General features: G+C 46.4%; 11 non-coding genes across 11 annotated transcripts; all 11 read left to right on the forward strand.

The window, feature by feature from the left end:
• The first annotated feature begins 596 nt into the window (after positions 1–596).
• On the forward strand, positions 597–787 carry LOC142266198 (U2 spliceosomal RNA). The gene has a single exon (XR_012732334.1). It is a non-coding gene; the product is annotated as a U2 spliceosomal RNA (small nuclear RNA).
• A 1,387-nt stretch (positions 788–2,174) lies between these two features.
• LOC142266199 (U2 spliceosomal RNA) lies at positions 2,175–2,365 on the forward strand. Its single transcript, XR_012732335.1, has one exon. It is a non-coding gene; the product is annotated as a U2 spliceosomal RNA (small nuclear RNA).
• Positions 2,366–3,752: 1,387 nt separating this feature from the next.
• On the forward strand, positions 3,753–3,943 carry LOC142266200 (U2 spliceosomal RNA). The gene has a single exon (XR_012732336.1). It is a non-coding gene; the product is annotated as a U2 spliceosomal RNA (small nuclear RNA).
• Positions 3,944–5,330: 1,387 nt separating this feature from the next.
• LOC142266201 (U2 spliceosomal RNA) lies at positions 5,331–5,521 on the forward strand. Its single transcript, XR_012732337.1, has one exon. It is a non-coding gene; the product is annotated as a U2 spliceosomal RNA (small nuclear RNA).
• A 1,389-nt stretch (positions 5,522–6,910) lies between these two features.
• LOC142266202 (U2 spliceosomal RNA) lies at positions 6,911–7,101 on the forward strand. Its single transcript, XR_012732338.1, has one exon. It is a non-coding gene; the product is annotated as a U2 spliceosomal RNA (small nuclear RNA).
• A 1,387-nt stretch (positions 7,102–8,488) lies between these two features.
• On the forward strand, positions 8,489–8,679 carry LOC142266203 (U2 spliceosomal RNA). Its single transcript, XR_012732339.1, has one exon. It is a non-coding gene; the product is annotated as a U2 spliceosomal RNA (small nuclear RNA).
• A 1,387-nt stretch (positions 8,680–10,066) lies between these two features.
• LOC142266205 (U2 spliceosomal RNA) lies at positions 10,067–10,257 on the forward strand. The gene has a single exon (XR_012732340.1). It is a non-coding gene; the product is annotated as a U2 spliceosomal RNA (small nuclear RNA).
• Positions 10,258–11,644: 1,387 nt separating this feature from the next.
• Positions 11,645–11,835, forward strand: LOC142266207 (U2 spliceosomal RNA). The gene has a single exon (XR_012732342.1). It is a non-coding gene; the product is annotated as a U2 spliceosomal RNA (small nuclear RNA).
• Positions 11,836–13,222: 1,387 nt separating this feature from the next.
• On the forward strand, positions 13,223–13,413 carry LOC142266208 (U2 spliceosomal RNA). The gene has a single exon (XR_012732343.1). It is a non-coding gene; the product is annotated as a U2 spliceosomal RNA (small nuclear RNA).
• A 1,387-nt stretch (positions 13,414–14,800) lies between these two features.
• On the forward strand, positions 14,801–14,991 carry LOC142266209 (U2 spliceosomal RNA). Its single transcript, XR_012732344.1, has one exon. It is a non-coding gene; the product is annotated as a U2 spliceosomal RNA (small nuclear RNA).
• A 1,387-nt stretch (positions 14,992–16,378) lies between these two features.
• On the forward strand, positions 16,379–16,569 carry LOC142266210 (U2 spliceosomal RNA). Its single transcript, XR_012732345.1, has one exon. It is a non-coding gene; the product is annotated as a U2 spliceosomal RNA (small nuclear RNA).
• Positions 16,570–17,052: the final 483 nt, after the last annotated feature.

Genomic DNA, 17,052 nt, shown 5'->3' on the forward strand with positions numbered 1-17,052 from the left:
AAGAGACGGAACACTGGCGGCTTGTCACAATGCCCCCCGATGACATCACAATAGCGCTGCTGCCTAGAAAACAAGCTGCGCAGAAGAAGTTGTTCTTTGGGTGGGAGGGTGGGCTAGTGGAAGGAGGGGGCAATCTCTTTTTTTCCCGGGTGGTAGGGGGATGACAGGAGAAGGGAAGCGGGTGGTGAGAAAGGTACAGAGGGCAGGGTTTGGGGGCTGGGAAGGAAAGGGAAAAGATTAGGGTTTGGGGATGATGAAAGGGCTTTCTACGGGTAAGGATGGCAAAGGGTGGCAGTGACGGAAAGTCAGGCAACCTGTCCTGTCCGTCTTTTTGTATCGTGAATTGGAAAGACTGCAAGGGGGAGGGGAGTTGCTTGCGCCCTAAAGGAGGAGTTATTCAGATTCATTGCAGTGGGCGGCGGCTGCAAAACGCACCATTCTTCTTGTTTTGGCTCTGCAAAGCAGCCTTTTCAAGGGTTGGCTTGGGTGACAAAATGTCTTGTGTAGGCGTGGGTTTGTCTCCCTCTCGCTCTCTCTCCCTAAGATGTGTCCGGCATAGGCCAGGGTGCCACTCGAGGCCCAAACCAATTCTGGTTATCGCTTCTCGGCCTTTTGGCTAAGATCAAGTGTAGTATCTGTTCTTATCAGTTTAATATCTGATACGTCCCCTATCTGGGGACCATATATTAAATGGATTTTTAGAACAGGGAGATGGAAAAAGAGCTTGCTCTGTCCACTCCACGCATTGACCTGGTATTGCAGTACCTCCAGGAACGGTGCACCCCTTCTTAACCCAGTTTCCAAAAGCAGAACTCAATTCACCTGATTCATATTAGCCCGATTTAATGAATTGGAAGAAAGCATACGTCTTCATATGCACCTCAATTTGGCCCATTCACTTTTCACACTTCCTCCTTTTGTTTTTTATCTTTCACACTTTTGACTTTCTTTATTCATCCAAATAGCAAACTCATCACCACTCAACCTGACCAACTCGGCTATGTCCCCGTGCTGCAGTTCTCTGTCTTATCTAGATCATTTGCAATTGAATGGAATAGATCCCTTTTGGACAAAGTGGATTCACCTGCTGCTGCAGTGACCACAGGTGTGATAACATCTAGAATTGGCATCTGGTGCGATCTCTCCGCTTCCACTCCAAAGAAAGTTACCTGTTTATTCCTATCATGCATTGGTTTTTGGGGTTTTCTTTGAGTAATGATGATCTCTTTAGTAGTCTGTTGGCGCCCTCTCCTGGAGGAATAGTTTGCTTGCTCTTGGACATTCTAAAAGAGAGGTCATGATAGACATTGAGCTTCTGAGCTCAATTGGGGACAGTCATGGGTGATGAATGTTTGCAACCTACTGCGAAGCCTCATACCGCAATATAAGGAACGTCAAATACTAAGAAAGGGCGGCCTATGAAAGAATTACTACTTTCAATAAGTACACTTAAACGGCTAATTGGGAATAGAAAAACTGTAAAAAGCCCTCTGAGAAAGCCCCCCTCTAACCTTTGATAGTAAGCTTTTCTGTAGTCTGCCTGTTGATGTATTTTCCGTTTGAACTGTGCACAACATGAAGAGACGGAACACTGGCGGCTTGTCACAATGCCCCCCGATGACATCACAATAGCGCTGCTGCCTAGAAAACAAGCTGCGCAGAAGAAGTTGTTCTTTGGGTGGGAGGGTGGGCTAGTGGAAGGAGGGGGCAATCTCTTTTTTTCCCGGGTGGTAGGGGGATGACAGGAGAAGGGAAGCGGGTGGTGAGAAAGGTACAGAGGGCAGGGTTTGGGGGCTGGGAAGGAAAGGGAAAAGATTAGGGTTTGGGGATGATGAAAGGGCTTTCTACGGGTAAGGATGGCAAAGGGTGGCAGTGACGGAAAGTCAGGCAACCTGTCCTGTCCGTCTTTTTGTATCGTGAATTGGAAAGACTGCAAGGGGGAGGGGAGTTGCTTGCGCCCTAAAGGAGGAGTTATTCAGATTCATTGCAGTGGGCGGCGGCTGCAAAACGCACCATTCTTCTTGTTTTGGCTCTGCAAAGCAGCCTTTTCAAGGGTTGGCTTGGGTGACAAAATGTCTTGTGTAGGCGTGGGTTTGTCTCCCTCTCGCTCTCTCTCCCTAAGATGTGTCCGGCATAGGCCAGGGTGCCACTCGAGGCCCAAACCAATTCTGGTTATCGCTTCTCGGCCTTTTGGCTAAGATCAAGTGTAGTATCTGTTCTTATCAGTTTAATATCTGATACGTCCCCTATCTGGGGACCATATATTAAATGGATTTTTAGAACAGGGAGATGGAAAAAGAGCTTGCTCTGTCCACTCCACGCATTGACCTGGTATTGCAGTACCTCCAGGAACGGTGCACCCCTTCTTAACCCAGTTTCCAAAAGCAGAACTCAATTCACCTGATTCATATTAGCCCGATTTAATGAATTGGAAGAAAGCATACGTCTTCATATGCACCTCAATTTGGCCCATTCACTTTTCACACTTCCTCCTTTTGTTTTTTATCTTTCACACTTTTGACTTTCTTTATTCATCCAAATAGCAAACTCATCACCACTCAACCTGACCAACTCGGCTATGTCCCCGTGCTGCAGTTCTCTGTCTTATCTAGATCATTTGCAATTGAATGGAATAGATCCCTTTTGGACAAAGTGGATTCACCTGCTGCTGCAGTGACCACAGGTGTGATAACATCTAGAATTGGCATCTGGTGCGATCTCTCCGCTTCCACTCCAAAGAAAGTTACCTGTTTATTCCTATCATGCATTGGTTTTTGGGGTTTTCTTTGAGTAATGATGATCTCTTTAGTAGTCTGTTGGCGCCCTCTCCTGGAGGAATAGTTTGCTTGCTCTTGGACATTCTAAAAGAGAGGTCATGATAGACATTGAGCTTCTGAGCTCAATTGGGGACAGTCATGGGTGATGAATGTTTGCAACCTACTGCGAAGCCTCATACCGCAATATAAGGAACGTCAAATACTAAGAAAGGGCGGCCTATGAAAGAATTACTACTTTCAATAAGTACACTTAAACGGCTAATTGGGAATAGAAAAACTGTAAAAAGCCCTCTGAGAAAGCCCCCCTCTAACCTTTGATAGTAAGCTTTTCTGTAGTCTGCCTGTTGATGTATTTTCCGTTTGAACTGTGCACAACATGAAGAGACGGAACACTGGCGGCTTGTCACAATGCCCCCCGATGACATCACAATAGCGCTGCTGCCTAGAAAACAAGCTGCGCAGAAGAAGTTGTTCTTTGGGTGGGAGGGTGGGCTAGTGGAAGGAGGGGGCAATCTCTTTTTTTCCCGGGTGGTAGGGGGATGACAGGAGAAGGGAAGCGGGTGGTGAGAAAGGTACAGAGGGCAGGGTTTGGGGGCTGGGAAGGAAAGGGAAAAGATTAGGGTTTGGGGATGATGAAAGGGCTTTCTACGGGTAAGGATGGCAAAGGGTGGCAGTGACGGAAAGTCAGGCAACCTGTCCTGTCCGTCTTTTTGTATCGTGAATTGGAAAGACTGCAAGGGGGAGGGGAGTTGCTTGCGCCCTAAAGGAGGAGTTATTCAGATTCATTGCAGTGGGCGGCGGCTGCAAAACGCACCATTCTTCTTGTTTTGGCTCTGCAAAGCAGCCTTTTCAAGGGTTGGCTTGGGTGACAAAATGTCTTGTGTAGGCGTGGGTTTGTCTCCCTCTCGCTCTCTCTCCCTAAGATGTGTCCGGCATAGGCCAGGGTGCCACTCGAGGCCCAAACCAATTCTGGTTATCGCTTCTCGGCCTTTTGGCTAAGATCAAGTGTAGTATCTGTTCTTATCAGTTTAATATCTGATACGTCCCCTATCTGGGGACCATATATTAAATGGATTTTTAGAACAGGGAGATGGAAAAAGAGCTTGCTCTGTCCACTCCACGCATTGACCTGGTATTGCAGTACCTCCAGGAACGGTGCACCCCTTCTTAACCCAGTTTCCAAAAGCAGAACTCAATTCACCTGATTCATATTAGCCCGATTTAATGAATTGGAAGAAAGCATACGTCTTCATATGCACCTCAATTTGGCCCATTCACTTTTCACACTTCCTCCTTTTGTTTTTTATCTTTCACACTTTTGACTTTCTTTATTCATCCAAATAGCAAACTCATCACCACTCAACCTGACCAACTCGGCTATGTCCCCGTGCTGCAGTTCTCTGTCTTATCTAGATCATTTGCAATTGAATGGAATAGATCCCTTTTGGACAAAGTGGATTCACCTGCTGCTGCAGTGACCACAGGTGTGATAACATCTAGAATTGGCATCTGGTGCGATCTCTCCGCTTCCACTCCAAAGAAAGTTACCTGTTTATTCCTATCATGCATTGGTTTTTGGGGTTTTCTTTGAGTAATGATGATCTCTTTAGTAGTCTGTTGGCGCCCTCTCCTGGAGGAATAGTTTGCTTGCTCTTGGACATTCTAAAAGAGAGGTCATGATAGACATTGAGCTTCTGAGCTCAATTGGGGACAGTCATGGGTGATGAATGTTTGCAACCTACTGCGAAGCCTCATACCGCAATATAAGGAACGTCAAATACTAAGAAAGGGCGGCCTATGAAAGAATTACTACTTTCAATAAGTACACTTAAACGGCTAATTGGGAATAGAAAAACTGTAAAAAGCCCTCTGAGAAAGCCCCCCTCTAACCTTTGATAGTAAGCTTTTCTGTAGTCTGCCTGTTGATGTATTTTCCGTTTGAACTGTGCACAACATGAAGAGACGGAACACTGGCGGCTTGTCACAATGCCCCCCGATGACATCACAATAGCGCTGCTGCCTAGAAAACAAGCTGCGCAGAAGAAGTTGTTCTTTGGGTGGGAGGGTGGGCTAGTGGAAGGAGGGGGCAATCTCTTTTTTTCCCGGGTGGTAGGGGGATGACAGGAGAAGGGAAGCGGGTGGTGAGAAAGGTACAGAGGGCAGGGTTTGGGGGCTGGGAAGGAAAGGGAAAAGATTAGGGTTTGGGGATGATGAAAGGGCTTTCTACGGGTAAGGATGGCAAAGGGTGGCAGTGACGGAAAGTCAGGCAACCTGTCCTGTCCGTCTTTTTGTATCGTGAATTGGAAAGACTGCAAGGGGGAGGGGAGTTGCTTGCGCCCTAAAGGAGGAGTTATTCAGATTCATTGCAGTGGGCGGCGGCTGCAAAACGCACCATTCTTCTTGTTTTGGCTCTGCAAAGCAGCCTTTTCAAGGGTTGGCTTGGGTGACAAAATGTCTTGTGTAGGCGTGGGTTTGTCTCCCTCTCGCTCTCTCTCCCTAAGATGTGTCCGGCATAGGCCAGGGTGCCACTCGAGGCCCAAACCAATTCTGGTTATCGCTTCTCGGCCTTTTGGCTAAGATCAAGTGTAGTATCTGTTCTTATCAGTTTAATATCTGATACGTCCCCTATCTGGGGACCATATATTAAATGGATTTTTAGAACAGGGAGATGGAAAAAGAGCTTGCTCTGTCCACTCCACGCATTGACCTGGTATTGCAGTACCTCCAGGAACGGTGCACCCCTTCTTAACCCAGTTTCCAAAAGCAGAACTCAATTCACCTGATTCATATTAGCCCGATTTAATGAATTGGAAGAAAGCATACGTCTTCATATGCACCTCAATTTGGCCCATTCACTTTTCACACTTCCTCCTTTTGTTTTTTATCTTTCACACTTTTGACTTTCTTTATTCATCCAAATAGCAAACTCATCACCACTCAACCTGACCAACTCGGCTATGTCCCCGTGCTGCAGTTCTCTGTCTTATCTAGATCATTTGCAATTGAATGGAATAGATCCCTTTTGGACAAAGTGGATTCACCTGCTGCTGCAGTGACCACAGGTGTGATAACATCTAGAATTGGCATCTGGTGCGATCTCTCCGCTTCCACTCCAAAGAAAGTTACCTGTTTATTCCTATCATGCATTGGTTTTTGGGGTTTTCTTTGAGTAATGATGATCTCTTTAGTAGTCTGTTGGCGCCCTCTCCTGGAGGAATAGTTTGCTTGCTCTTGGACATTCTAAAAGAGAGGTCATGATAGACATTGAGCTTCTGAGCTCAATTGGGGACAGTCATGGGTGATGAATGTTTGCAACCTACTGCGAAGCCTCATACCGCAATATAAGGAACGTCAAATACTAAGAAAGGGCGGCCTATGAAAGAATTACTACTTTCAATAAGTACACTTAAACGGCTAATTGGGAATAGAAAAACTGTAAAAAGCCCTCTGAGAAAGCCCCCCTCTAACCTTTGATAGTAAGCTTTTCTGTAGTCTGCCTGTTGATGTATTTTCCGTTTGAACTGTGCACAACATGAAGAGACGGAACACTGGCGGCTTGTCACAATGCCCCCCGATGACATCACAATAGCGCTGCTGCCTAGAAAACAAGCTGCGCAGAAGAAGTTGTTCTTTGGGTGGGAGGGTGTGGGCTAGTGGAAGGAGGGGGCAATCTCTTTTTTTCCCGGGTGGTAGGGGGATGACAGGAGAAGGGAAGCGGGTGGTGAGAAAGGTACAGAGGGCAGGGTTTGGGGGCTGGGAAGGAAAGGGAAAAGATTAGGGTTTGGGGATGATGAAAGGGCTTTCTACGGGTAAGGATGGCAAAGGGTGGCAGTGACGGAAAGTCAGGCAACCTGTCCTGTCCGTCTTTTTGTATCGTGAATTGGAAAGACTGCAAGGGGGAGGGGAGTTGCTTGCGCCCTAAAGGAGGAGTTATTCAGATTCATTGCAGTGGGCGGCGGCTGCAAAACGCACCATTCTTCTTGTTTTGGCTCTGCAAAGCAGCCTTTTCAAGGGTTGGCTTGGGTGACAAAATGTCTTGTGTAGGCGTGGGTTTGTCTCCCTCTCGCTCTCTCTCCCTAAGATGTGTCCGGCATAGGCCAGGGTGCCACTCGAGGCCCAAACCAATTCTGGTTATCGCTTCTCGGCCTTTTGGCTAAGATCAAGTGTAGTATCTGTTCTTATCAGTTTAATATCTGATACGTCCCCTATCTGGGGACCATATATTAAATGGATTTTTAGAACAGGGAGATGGAAAAAGAGCTTGCTCTGTCCACTCCACGCATTGACCTGGTATTGCAGTACCTCCAGGAACGGTGCACCCCTTCTTAACCCAGTTTCCAAAAGCAGAACTCAATTCACCTGATTCATATTAGCCCGATTTAATGAATTGGAAGAAAGCATACGTCTTCATATGCACCTCAATTTGGCCCATTCACTTTTCACACTTCCTCCTTTTGTTTTTTATCTTTCACACTTTTGACTTTCTTTATTCATCCAAATAGCAAACTCATCACCACTCAACCTGACCAACTCGGCTATGTCCCCGTGCTGCAGTTCTCTGTCTTATCTAGATCATTTGCAATTGAATGGAATAGATCCCTTTTGGACAAAGTGGATTCACCTGCTGCTGCAGTGACCACAGGTGTGATAACATCTAGAATTGGCATCTGGTGCGATCTCTCCGCTTCCACTCCAAAGAAAGTTACCTGTTTATTCCTATCATGCATTGGTTTTTGGGGTTTTCTTTGAGTAATGATGATCTCTTTAGTAGTCTGTTGGCGCCCTCTCCTGGAGGAATAGTTTGCTTGCTCTTGGACATTCTAAAAGAGAGGTCATGATAGACATTGAGCTTCTGAGCTCAATTGGGGACAGTCATGGGTGATGAATGTTTGCAACCTACTGCGAAGCCTCATACCGCAATATAAGGAACGTCAAATACTAAGAAAGGGCGGCCTATGAAAGAATTACTACTTTCAATAAGTACACTTAAACGGCTAATTGGGAATAGAAAAACTGTAAAAAGCCCTCTGAGAAAGCCCCCCTCTAACCTTTGATAGTAAGCTTTTCTGTAGTCTGCCTGTTGATGTATTTTCCGTTTGAACTGTGCACAACATGAAGAGACGGAACACTGGCGGCTTGTCACAATGCCCCCCGATGACATCACAATAGCGCTGCTGCCTAGAAAACAAGCTGCGCAGAAGAAGTTGTTCTTTGGGTGGGAGGGTGGGCTAGTGGAAGGAGGGGGCAATCTCTTTTTTTCCCGGGTGGTAGGGGGATGACAGGAGAAGGGAAGCGGGTGGTGAGAAAGGTACAGAGGGCAGGGTTTGGGGGCTGGGAAGGAAAGGGAAAAGATTAGGGTTTGGGGATGATGAAAGGGCTTTCTACGGGTAAGGATGGCAAAGGGTGGCAGTGACGGAAAGTCAGGCAACCTGTCCTGTCCGTCTTTTTGTATCGTGAATTGGAAAGACTGCAAGGGGGAGGGGAGTTGCTTGCGCCCTAAAGGAGGAGTTATTCAGATTCATTGCAGTGGGCGGCGGCTGCAAAACGCACCATTCTTCTTGTTTTGGCTCTGCAAAGCAGCCTTTTCAAGGGTTGGCTTGGGTGACAAAATGTCTTGTGTAGGCGTGGGTTTGTCTCCCTCTCGCTCTCTCTCCCTAAGATGTGTCCGGCATAGGCCAGGGTGCCACTCGAGGCCCAAACCAATTCTGGTTATCGCTTCTCGGCCTTTTGGCTAAGATCAAGTGTAGTATCTGTTCTTATCAGTTTAATATCTGATACGTCCCCTATCTGGGGACCATATATTAAATGGATTTTTAGAACAGGGAGATGGAAAAAGAGCTTGCTCTGTCCACTCCACGCATTGACCTGGTATTGCAGTACCTCCAGGAACGGTGCACCCCTTCTTAACCCAGTTTCCAAAAGCAGAACTCAATTCACCTGATTCATATTAGCCCGATTTAATGAATTGGAAGAAAGCATACGTCTTCATATGCACCTCAATTTGGCCCATTCACTTTTCACACTTCCTCCTTTTGTTTTTTATCTTTCACACTTTTGACTTTCTTTATTCATCCAAATAGCAAACTCATCACCACTCAACCTGACCAACTCGGCTATGTCCCCGTGCTGCAGTTCTCTGTCTTATCTAGATCATTTGCAATTGAATGGAATAGATCCCTTTTGGACAAAGTGGATTCACCTGCTGCTGCAGTGACCACAGGTGTGATAACATCTAGAATTGGCATCTGGTGCGATCTCTCCGCTTCCACTCCAAAGAAAGTTACCTGTTTATTCCTATCATGCATTGGTTTTTGGGGTTTTCTTTGAGTAATGATGATCTCTTTAGTAGTCTGTTGGCGCCCTCTCCTGGAGGAATAGTTTGCTTGCTCTTGGACATTCTAAAAGAGAGGTCATGATAGACATTGAGCTTCTGAGCTCAATTGGGGACAGTCATGGGTGATGAATGTTTGCAACCTACTGCGAAGCCTCATACCGCAATATAAGGAACGTCAAATACTAAGAAAGGGCGGCCTATGAAAGAATTACTACTTTCAATAAGTACACTTAAACGGCTAATTGGGAATAGAAAAACTGTAAAAAGCCCTCTGAGAAAGCCCCCCTCTAACCTTTGATAGTAAGCTTTTCTGTAGTCTGCCTGTTGATGTATTTTCCGTTTGAACTGTGCACAACATGAAGAGACGGAACACTGGCGGCTTGTCACAATGCCCCCCGATGACATCACAATAGCGCTGCTGCCTAGAAAACAAGCTGCGCAGAAGAAGTTGTTCTTTGGGTGGGAGGGTGGGCTAGTGGAAGGAGGGGGCAATCTCTTTTTTTCCCGGGTGGTAGGGGGATGACAGGAGAAGGGAAGCGGGTGGTGAGAAAGGTACAGAGGGCAGGGTTTGGGGGCTGGGAAGGAAAGGGAAAAGATTAGGGTTTGGGGATGATGAAAGGGCTTTCTACGGGTAAGGATGGCAAAGGGTGGCAGTGACGGAAAGTCAGGCAACCTGTCCTGTCCGTCTTTTTGTATCGTGAATTGGAAAGACTGCAAGGGGGAGGGGAGTTGCTTGCGCCCTAAAGGAGGAGTTATTCAGATTCATTGCAGTGGGCGGCGGCTGCAAAACGCACCATTCTTCTTGTTTTGGCTCTGCAAAGCAGCCTTTTCAAGGGTTGGCTTGGGTGACAAAATGTCTTGTGTAGGCGTGGGTTTGTCTCCCTCTCGCTCTCTCTCCCTAAGATGTGTCCGGCATAGGCCAGGGTGCCACTCGAGGCCCAAACCAATTCTGGTTATCGCTTCTCGGCCTTTTGGCTAAGATCAAGTGTAGTATCTGTTCTTATCAGTTTAATATCTGATACGTCCCCTATCTGGGGACCATATATTAAATGGATTTTTAGAACAGGGAGATGGAAAAAGAGCTTGCTCTGTCCACTCCACGCATTGACCTGGTATTGCAGTACCTCCAGGAACGGTGCACCCCTTCTTAACCCAGTTTCCAAAAGCAGAACTCAATTCACCTGATTCATATTAGCCCGATTTAATGAATTGGAAGAAAGCATACGTCTTCATATGCACCTCAATTTGGCCCATTCACTTTTCACACTTCCTCCTTTTGTTTTTTATCTTTCACACTTTTGACTTTCTTTATTCATCCAAATAGCAAACTCATCACCACTCAACCTGACCAACTCGGCTATGTCCCCGTGCTGCAGTTCTCTGTCTTATCTAGATCATTTGCAATTGAATGGAATAGATCCCTTTTGGACAAAGTGGATTCACCTGCTGCTGCAGTGACCACAGGTGTGATAACATCTAGAATTGGCATCTGGTGCGATCTCTCCGCTTCCACTCCAAAGAAAGTTACCTGTTTATTCCTATCATGCATTGGTTTTTGGGGTTTTCTTTGAGTAATGATGATCTCTTTAGTAGTCTGTTGGCGCCCTCTCCTGGAGGAATAGTTTGCTTGCTCTTGGACATTCTAAAAGAGAGGTCATGATAGACATTGAGCTTCTGAGCTCAATTGGGGACAGTCATGGGTGATGAATGTTTGCAACCTACTGCGAAGCCTCATACCGCAATATAAGGAACGTCAAATACTAAGAAAGGGCGGCCTATGAAAGAATTACTACTTTCAATAAGTACACTTAAACGGCTAATTGGGAATAGAAAAACTGTAAAAAGCCCTCTGAGAAAGCCCCCCTCTAACCTTTGATAGTAAGCTTTTCTGTAGTCTGCCTGTTGATGTATTTTCCGTTTGAACTGTGCACAACATGAAGAGACGGAACACTGGCGGCTTGTCACAATGCCCCCCGATGACATCACAATAGCGCTGCTGCCTAGAAAACAAGCTGCGCAGAAGAAGTTGTTCTTTGGGTGGGAGGGTGGGCTAGTGGAAGGAGGGGGCAATCTCTTTTTTTCCCGGGTGGTAGGGGGATGACAGGAGAAGGGAAGCGGGTGGTGAGAAAGGTACAGAGGGCAGGGTTTGGGGGCTGGGAAGGAAAGGGAAAAGATTAGGGTTTGGGGATGATGAAAGGGCTTTCTACGGGTAAGGATGGCAAAGGGTGGCAGTGACGGAAAGTCAGGCAACCTGTCCTGTCCGTCTTTTTGTATCGTGAATTGGAAAGACTGCAAGGGGGAGGGGAGTTGCTTGCGCCCTAAAGGAGGAGTTATTCAGATTCATTGCAGTGGGCGGCGGCTGCAAAACGCACCATTCTTCTTGTTTTGGCTCTGCAAAGCAGCCTTTTCAAGGGTTGGCTTGGGTGACAAAATGTCTTGTGTAGGCGTGGGTTTGTCTCCCTCTCGCTCTCTCTCCCTAAGATGTGTCCGGCATAGGCCAGGGTGCCACTCGAGGCCCAAACCAATTCTGGTTATCGCTTCTCGGCCTTTTGGCTAAGATCAAGTGTAGTATCTGTTCTTATCAGTTTAATATCTGATACGTCCCCTATCTGGGGACCATATATTAAATGGATTTTTAGAACAGGGAGATGGAAAAAGAGCTTGCTCTGTCCACTCCACGCATTGACCTGGTATTGCAGTACCTCCAGGAACGGTGCACCCCTTCTTAACCCAGTTTCCAAAAGCAGAACTCAATTCACCTGATTCATATTAGCCCGATTTAATGAATTGGAAGAAAGCATACGTCTTCATATGCACCTCAATTTGGCCCATTCACTTTTCACACTTCCTCCTTTTGTTTTTTATCTTTCACACTTTTGACTTTCTTTATTCATCCAAATAGCAAACTCATCACCACTCAACCTGACCAACTCGGCTATGTCCCCGTGCTGCAGTTCTCTGTCTTATCTAGATCATTTGCAATTGAATGGAATAGATCCCTTTTGGACAAAGTGGATTCACCTGCTGCTGCAGTGACCACAGGTGTGATAACATCTAGAATTGGCATCTGGTGCGATCTCTCCGCTTCCACTCCAAAGAAAGTTACCTGTTTATTCCTATCATGCATTGGTTTTTGGGGTTTTCTTTGAGTAATGATGATCTCTTTAGTAGTCTGTTGGCGCCCTCTCCTGGAGGAATAGTTTGCTTGCTCTTGGACATTCTAAAAGAGAGGTCATGATAGACATTGAGCTTCTGAGCTCAATTGGGGACAGTCATGGGTGATGAATGTTTGCAACCTACTGCGAAGCCTCATACCGCAATATAAGGAACGTCAAATACTAAGAAAGGGCGGCCTATGAAAGAATTACTACTTTCAATAAGTACACTTAAACGGCTAATTGGGAATAGAAAAACTGTAAAAAGCCCTCTGAGAAAGCCCCCCTCTAACCTTTGATAGTAAGCTTTTCTGTAGTCTGCCTGTTGATGTATTTTCCGTTTGAACTGTGCACAACATGAAGAGACGGAACACTGGCGGCTTGTCACAATGCCCCCCGATGACATCACAATAGCGCTGCTGCCTAGAAAACAAGCTGCGCAGAAGAAGTTGTTCTTTGGGTGGGAGGGTGGGCTAGTGGAAGGAGGGGGCAATCTCTTTTTTTCCCGGGTGGTAGGGGGATGACAGGAGAAGGGAAGCGGGTGGTGAGAAAGGTACAGAGGGCAGGGTTTGGGGGCTGGGAAGGAAAGGGAAAAGATTAGGGTTTGGGGATGATGAAAGGGCTTTCTACGGGTAAGGATGGCAAAGGGTGGCAGTGACGGAAAGTCAGGCAACCTGTCCTGTCCGTCTTTTTGTATCGTGAATTGGAAAGACTGCAAGGGGGAGGGGAGTTGCTTGCGCCCTAAAGGAGGAGTTATTCAGATTCATTGCAGTGGGCGGCGGCTGCAAAACGCACCATTCTTCTTGTTTTGGCTCTGCAAAGCAGCCTTTTCAAGGGTTGGCTTGGGTGACAAAATGTCTTGTGTAGGCGTGGGTTTGTCTCCCTCTCGCTCTCTCTCCCTAAGATGTGTCCGGCATAGGCCAGGGTGCCACTCGAGGCCCAAACCAATTCTGGTTATCGCTTCTCGGCCTTTTGGCTAAGATCAAGTGTAGTATCTGTTCTTATCAGTTTAATATCTGATACGTCCCCTATCTGGGGACCATATATTAAATGGATTTTTAGAACAGGGAGATGGAAAAAGAGCTTGCTCTGTCCACTCCACGCATTGACCTGGTATTGCAGTACCTCCAGGAACGGTGCACCCCTTCTTAACCCAGTTTCCAAAAGCAGAACTCAATTCACCTGATTCATATTAGCCCGATTTAATGAATTGGAAGAAAGCATACGTCTTCATATGCACCTCAATTTGGCCCATTCACTTTTCACACTTCCTCCTTTTGTTTTTTATCTTTCACACTTTTGACTTTCTTTATTCATCCAAATAGCAAACTCATCACCACTCAACCTGACCAACTCGGCTATGTCCCCGTGCTGCAGTTCTCTGTCTTATCTAGATCATTTGCAATTGAATGGAATAGATCCCTTTTGGACAAAGTGGATTCACCTGCTGCTGCAGTGACCACAGGTGTGATAACATCTAGAATTGGCATCTGGTGCGATCTCTCCGCTTCCACTCCAAAGAAAGTTACCTGTTTATTCCTATCATGCATTGGTTTTTGGGGTTTTCTTTGAGTAATGATGATCTCTTTAGTAGTCTGTTGGCGCCCTCTCCTGGAGGAATAGTTTGCTTGCTCTTGGACATTCTAAAAGAGAGGTCATGATAGACATTGAGCTTCTGAGCTCAATTGGGGACAGTCATGGGTGATGAATGTTTGCAACCTACTGCGAAGCCTCATACCGCAATATAAGGAACGTCAAATACTAAGAAAGGGCGGCCTATGAAAGAATTACTACTTTCAATAAGTACACTTAAACGGCTAATTGGGAATAGAAAAACTGTAAAAAGCCCTCTGAGAAAGCCCCCCTCTAACCTTTGATAGTAAGCTTTTCTGTAGTCTGCCTGTTGATGTATTTTCCGTTTGAACTGTGCACAACATGAAGAGACGGAACACTGGCGGCTTGTCACAATGCCCCCCGATGACATCACAATAGCGCTGCTGCCTAGAAAACAAGCTGCGCAGAAGAAGTTGTTCTTTGGGTGGGAGGGTGGGCTAGTGGAAGGAGGGGGCAATCTCTTTTTTTCCCGGGTGGTAGGGGGATGACAGGAGAAGGGAAGCGGGTGGTGAGAAAGGTACAGAGGGCAGGGTTTGGGGGCTGGGAAGGAAAGGGAAAAGATTAGGGTTTGGGGATGATGAAAGGGCTTTCTACGGGTAAGGATGGCAAAGGGTGGCAGTGACGGAAAGTCAGGCAACCTGTCCTGTCCGTCTTTTTGTATCGTGAATTGGAAAGACTGCAAGGGGGAGGGGAGTTGCTTGCGCCCTAAAGGAGGAGTTATTCAGATTCATTGCAGTGGGCGGCGGCTGCAAAACGCACCATTCTTCTTGTTTTGGCTCTGCAAAGCAGCCTTTTCAAGGGTTGGCTTGGGTGACAAAATGTCTTGTGTAGGCGTGGGTTTGTCTCCCTCTCGCTCTCTCTCCCTAAGATGTGTCCGGCATAGGCCAGGGTGCCACTCGAGGCCCAAACCAATTCTGGTTATCGCTTCTCGGCCTTTTGGCTAAGATCAAGTGTAGTATCTGTTCTTATCAGTTTAATATCTGATACGTCCCCTATCTGGGGACCATATATTAAATGGATTTTTAGAACAGGGAGATGGAAAAAGAGCTTGCTCTGTCCACTCCACGCATTGACCTGGTATTGCAGTACCTCCAGGAACGGTGCACCCCTTCTTAACCCAGTTTCCAAAAGCAGAACTCAATTCACCTGATTCATATTAGCCCGATTTAATGAATTGGAAGAAAGCATACGTCTTCATATGCACCTCAATTTGGCCCATTCACTTTTCACACTTCCTCCTTTTGTTTTTTATCTTTCACACTTTTGACTTTCTTTATTCATCCAAATAGCAAACTCATCACCACTCAACCTGACCAACTCGGCTATGTCCCCGTGCTGCAGTTCTCTGTCTTATCTAGATCATTTGCAATTGAATGGAATAGATCCCTTTTGGACAAAGTGGATTCACCTGCTGCTGCAGTGACCACAGGTGTGATAACATCTAGAATTGGCATCTGGTGCGATCTCTCCGCTTCCACTCCAAAGAAAGTTACCTGTTTATTCCTATCATGCATTGGTTTTTGGGGTTTTCTTTGAGTAATGATGATCTCTTTAGTAGTCTGTTGGCGCCCTCTCCTGGAGGAATAGTTTGCTTGCTCTTGGACATTCTAAAAGAGAGGTCATGATAGACATTGAGCTTCTGAGCTCAATTGGGGACAGTCATGGGTGATGAATGTTTGCAACCTACTGCGAAGCCTCATACCGCAATATAAGGAACGTCAAATACTAAGAAAGGGCGGCCTATGAAAGAATTACTACTTTCAATAAGTACACTTAAACGGCTAATTGGGAATAGAAAAACTGTAAAAAGCCCTCTGAGAAAGCCCCCCTCTAACCTTTGATAGTAAGCTTTTCTGTAGTCTGCCTGTTGATGTATTTTCCGTTTGAACTGTGCACAACATGAAGAGACGGAACACTGGCGGCTTGTCACAATGCCCCCCGATGACATCACAATAGCGCTGCTGCCTAGAAAACAAGCTGCGCAGAAGAAGTTGTTCTTTGGGTGGGAGGGTGGGCTAGTGGAAGGAGGGGGCAATCTCTTTTTTTCCCGGGTGGTAGGGGGATGACAGGAGAAGGGAAGCGGGTGGTGAGAAAGGTACAGAGGGCAGGGTTTGGGGGCTGGGAAGGAAAGGGAAAAGATTAGGGTTTGGGGATGATGAAAGGGCTTTCTACGGGTAAGGATGGCAAAGGGTGGCAGTGACGGAAAGTCAGGCAACCTGTCCTGTCCGTCTTTTTGTATCGTGAATTGGAAAGACTGCAAGGGGGAGGGGAGTTGCTTGCGCCCTAAAGGAGGAGTTATTCAGATTCATTGCAGTGGGCGGCGGCTGCAAAACGCACCATTCTTCTTGTTTTGGCTCTGCAAAGCAGCCTTTTCAAGGGTTGGCTTGGGTGACAAAATGTCTTGTGTAGGCGTGGGTTTGTCTCCCTCTCGCTCTCTCTCCCTAAGATGTGTCCGGCATAGGCCAGGGTGCCACTCGAGGCCCAAACCAATTCTGGTTATCGCTTCTCGGCCTTTTGGCTAAGATCAAGTGTAGTATCTGTTCTTATCAGTTTAATATCTGATACGTCCCCTATCTGGGGACCATATATTAAATGGATTTTTAGAACAGGGAGATGGAAAAAGAGCTTGCTCTGTCCACTCCACGCATTGACCTGGTATTGCAGTACCTCCAGGAACGGTGCACCCCTTCTTAACCCAGTTTCCAAAAGCAGAACTCAATTCACCTGATTCATATTAGCCCGATTTAATGAATTGGAAGAAAGCATACGTCTTCATATGCACCTCAATTTGGCCCATTCACTTTTCACACTTCCTCCTTTTGTTTTTTATCTTTCACACTTTTGACTTTCTTTATTCATCCAAATAGCAAACTCATCACCACTCAACCTGACCAACTCGGCTATGTCCCCGTGCTGCAGTTCTCTGTCTTATCTAGATCATTTGCAATTGAATGGAATAGATCCCTTTTGGACAAAGTGGATTCACCTGCTGCTGCAGTGACCACAGGTGTGATAACATCTAGAATTGGCATCTGGTGCGATCTCTCCGCTTCCACTCCAAAGAAAGTTACCTGTTTATTCCTATCATGCATTGGTTTTTGGGGTTTTCTTTGAGTAATGATGATCTCTTTAGTAGTCTGTTGGCGCCCTCTCCTGGAGGAATAGTTTGCTT

The sequence above is a fragment of the Anomaloglossus baeobatrachus genome, unplaced genomic scaffold (genome assembly GCF_048569485.1).
Source record: "Anomaloglossus baeobatrachus isolate aAnoBae1 unplaced genomic scaffold, aAnoBae1.hap1 Scaffold_2825, whole genome shotgun sequence".
Taxonomy (NCBI): domain Eukaryota; kingdom Metazoa; phylum Chordata; class Amphibia; order Anura; family Aromobatidae; genus Anomaloglossus; species Anomaloglossus baeobatrachus.